Source organism: Acyrthosiphon pisum, chromosome A1, assembly GCF_005508785.2.
Source record: "Acyrthosiphon pisum isolate AL4f chromosome A1, pea_aphid_22Mar2018_4r6ur, whole genome shotgun sequence".
NCBI classification, from domain to species: domain Eukaryota; kingdom Metazoa; phylum Arthropoda; class Insecta; order Hemiptera; family Aphididae; genus Acyrthosiphon; species Acyrthosiphon pisum.
Window position 1 is genome coordinate 54,356,420 of NC_042494.1, and position 5,028 is coordinate 54,361,447.

The window sequence follows — 5,028 nt, forward strand, 5'->3', positions numbered from 1 at the left end:
AAATCAGTGTTTACTGTTTAGTGTTTATAGTAGGATATTGGAACACATCAAGAAATTATTATCACAGAATAAATTTATTATTATTATTATTATTAATTTATTATCTATGATCTTCTGTGGTAAATCGTAAATGTGGTTATACCACAGAATAGAAAGAATAATTATACCACAGACAATGTAAAAATTTGCTATAGACAGTTTGCTATAGTTTGCTAAAGCGAATTTCTTCTTTATGATAGTATAGTCTGTGACACGATTAAAGATAATAATATACAGGTTAGCTATCGGTCGCCTAAATTACATTGATAGCTGCGGTCAGAACTCGTTACGGGCTTAGTACACTATTTCACCACATCTGTAGAGCGCTAGTAGTAAGTAGGGGTCATTACAGTAAGTTATATTATAATTATACTTATTTATACATTTTACGATATTGCCCTTTGACAAAATCACATTTGCGCCTTGCGGTTTTTCTATTATGATTTTTTTTCGTCCAATAAAGTGTGTGTAAGTATTTTTTTAATTTAAGTTTAAAAAGCTTAATATTTGAAAAACTTGATTCATTACATATTATATTTTGTACCTATACCTATAATTTGTTTGAGAAAAAAAAATTGGTTAGATTATGCATACATTTATTGGTGTTATAAATATAACTTAATTTCATAGGCGTGCGCACGGGGGCAGCAGAGGCAGCATATGCTGCCCCTGGACTTTATTTGGGGCTACCGGGGCCGGCAAATATTAAATAATGGGCCTCGGTAAAATTATATTTCCACAAATGATTTTTTTTTTTTTTTTGGTCAAGTATAGATATATGAATATTTTATGATTATAGAATTTATCAGTATAAAACTAATAGACCTGTCTACTATAAAAAGAAATAGCCATGATTTTTAATCGTAAATATTATTATCATATTTTATGGTCAACAAATCTAAAAATAAACTGGGTTTTAATAGGTAATCTTGTGAATTTGGGATATTAAAATGGAAAATTATAACACAGAATTTGACCTATTGATAAATATTTTCCATATTTTCTAAAGAATCATTAATTCTGAGATAACCCTTTTGAAACAATTAGAAGATACTCTAAAGGTACTTGCTCTGGTTCTGTTTATAAGTGGCTTGATTGGTTAAACAAATGTGATCGATCAAATATTTTTAATAATTTTTTTCTGTGTTTAAAAATGTTTGTTATTAACCCTGTCACGAGTTGTGGTTGTGAGAGGAGTTTTTCTAAACTTACCATTGTTAAAAGCAAACTTAGATCTACCATGGCACAAGATAGACTAAATGCATTATTGTTTCTATTTGTTGAACAAGAATTAACTTCTTCTGTAAATATTGAGAGTGTAATTGATGAATTTAAAAATTTATTACCTATAGAGCGTAGATTAGTATTATACGTTTGTGAAAAAAATGTATACTTATATAAATATATATAAATTAATAAGAGGTTTTATTGTTTTATTTACAACCATATGTTATTACTTTAATTATTATTTTTAAAATATATACTTTATATTATTATTAATGTTTGTTTATTTTATCATATTATAAATAATATTATTAACTATAGGCTTGTGGAAAAGTACACCTTAAGTGGCTTAGTACCTTACTGTACAACTGTTTATCCAAATAAACAATACAACTTTAATGTTGATACCCAATAGCAAGAATAGTAAAACTATGGGCTGGGTTTAATAATGAATTTGAAGAATGGGCCGAATTAATCTCTTGCTGCCCCTGAAACCGGAGTCTGCGCACGCCTATGCTTAATTTATATAATATATTATTATAATTTATAAATATCATAATATGATAAATTATATACTACCTATATAATGGAAATTAATAAATATTATTGTATCTAAGTTTTCTCTTAATAAATATTCAGTACTATTTGATTAATTCATTTAAAAAAATTGGTTAAATTATGCATATATTTACTGGTGTTATAAATACAACTTAATTTATATAATATATTATTAGGGCCCGGATTTACATGCAATAAAAATCTATAAAATATGCAGATTCATATTATAAATATGCAAAAAATATGCAAAATGATTTTTTTTTACAAATTAACAATATATTATGTATAAAAATTGTTTATTAATAAAAAAATGCAAAATAAAATTTTTAATGACATTGTGTAAGTATAAAAGTGTTATAAATTAATTAAAGTATTACTATTTATATTAAATTATTATTATTGGATGAATACCAGCATGAAGTAATAAATATGAATTTCAAGTTTTCGAATTGAAAACTCCTACGATTATCTCGAAGCATACTTTTGTACTTGGAAAAACTTCTTTCCACGTCACAAGATACAATTGGTGCATATTTAAAACTGGATAAATTTTCAACTGACAGTTCCTCGTCTTCATCACATTCAGTTACCTCGCCGTTGATTATACCATCGATTTTTTGATTGTTTGACGTGTTTGGGTAATAATAAATTTACCACCAGAAAATCCAATATTTGTCGTCATTCGTCGGCCGTCGATAACGATGATGTCGATTGACGATTACTTATCGATGTATAATGTTTTATTTACAATCGACAGTAGGTATCTTTACAGACGTAAATTCTATGAATGGTAGAATATGCAACATTAATGCAACTATCAATAAATATGTAATAAATATGCATTTTCATTCAAATATGCAAAAATATGCAAAAAAAAATTGAACCATAGAATCTACACATTACGAAACGTAGACATTTATAATCAAAATTATTCTAGGTGAATTGTAGAAGAACATGCATTTGCATATAAATCCGGCCCTATATATTATTATAATTTATGATATACTATATACTAGTGAATATATATATATAATTGTTTTCATCATTATTCATGATCATTATTCGGTTATCATAAAAAAATGTAATATTGCATGATTATTTTAAGTTCTAAAAAAATGTAGGTGGACCTTTAGTTTAAGAATTTGAAGGTATATTGTAAATAAGTGAATATGCATATAATTGTTCAAAAATATTGGCAACATTAAAAATTGTAATTGTAATATATTTTCATTGACTGGCAGCTGTTGTAGAAATGGTCAACAAATAACAATTTTAAACTATCAACCTGATAAAATTAATACAAAAATTAATTTTATTATTTAAATAAAATTACGACATAATATTATTATTATAAATTATAATAATTATTGTACTTATTATATTACAACGTAGGTAGATCAGATAGGTACCACGATGTATAATTAAGTCACTTCTTTGGATATTTGCATCCTTCTTAAAATCTTTAAAATACAGGGATCGAAACCGTTTCAATTTTTAACGGTTACGGTTTTAGTTCTTGAGAACGGTTTTCTAAATTTTCTGGTTTTGGTTTAGGTTTTAAGACCGGTTTTTTAAATTTTTTGGTTTTGGTTTCGGTTTTAAAAAAGGTTTTTCAAATATTTTTTCAGTTTAAAGAACGGTTTTAGAAAATTTTCGGTTTTGGTTTTTGGAACAGTTTTTAAACATTTCCATTTTATTTTCCTGTCTAATTACTGTAGATTCGATTTTTATTATCTATTAACTATTATAAGGGCCGAGTCTATAGCCCTGAAATATGGCTACTTTGTATAATTAGTGTACAATATACGATATAACAAATAAACGTTCAGTAGAACTAATTTCGTGTTATTAACTACTTTTGCATTCGACATAATATTATGATGACATATTATGGTTGAGATCATTATTCGATTACATTAATATTTAATTGTAAATTACAATAACATCACACTATATTATTTGTATTTTCAATTTTCAATCATAATAGTATAGTAATAATATATATTATATTAATATTTCGTAATACTCAGTAACTGCATCGGGATTTTTATCAATAAATCCAAACATAATAATTTCTTCGTATAAAAATAGTATATTTTTCAAGAACATTACAAGAGCGGTTTTTCAATTCTATGGTTTCGGTTTGGGTTTTGAAAACGGTTTTTTAAGGTCTTAGGTTTCGGTTACGGTTTTTTAACCGGTGTTTCAAAGCTTTTGATTCCGGTTCCAGTTCCGGTGTTCAGAAATGAGAAAACCGCGGTTTTAACCGGTTTTTTGGAAAACCGGTTAAACCGGTTTCGATCCCTGCAGTTTAAATTCAATTCAAACTATTATGGTTCTGCTCCTAATTTTAACAGTAGTCTAGTAGAGTGGAGTATTATTTTCTAGTGCTCATAAAAACTCTAAAAACATGTTTAAAATATTTTGCATATTTTATTATATGATTGGGTATATTATTTATATTATAATATTATTCAATAATAGTTATCTTATAAGCTTCAAACTAATTTTGAAAAATTATTTAGTTTTTTTGGTGTTTTCTTGTTTTTAGCAACTTGCTAATTTTGTTTTTTTTGCAAGTGAATATCATTCTTGTTTTGACATAATGCGTTATGATACATTTGGTTAATATTTGACTGTGTATTGTATACTCGCGGACGCACACGTGCAAAGGGGAAGTCTGACTGGGAGACACCCTCCGACGAGCACTAAATCCGATCGGTACGGACACGGCATCCGTCACAAAAACCGTACCGCTACAATTAAGGTCGAGTCGCGGCAGATTAAAACCAAATACTATAGATAAGAATACGGGACAGTTCGATTAAAAATCGCGACACATTTTGTCCCCCCGAAAACGTATAGGTTGCCTACTTAAAACATTTTACGGCGTTGACTCTAATATTACACCTAATTTCTAATTCAAATAAGTACACAAATTAAAAATAGATTATCATCAAATACTATAGATATGTGTCTGTATTATATTTTGATAATAATGATTTGTTAAAAATTGTAAATTTTGAAACTTCTTATCATATGTCGGCTACGCCCAAGGATTTCTGATATAGGCAACCACTATGATTTTGGGGGGATATGTTGCAAGAATTTTAACATTCACTGTCCCGTATTGATATCTATAGTATTTGTTAAAACCCTGCCCCGAATATCGATGCTAGTGGGAAAACAGTCGTTGCGGGTACTGAG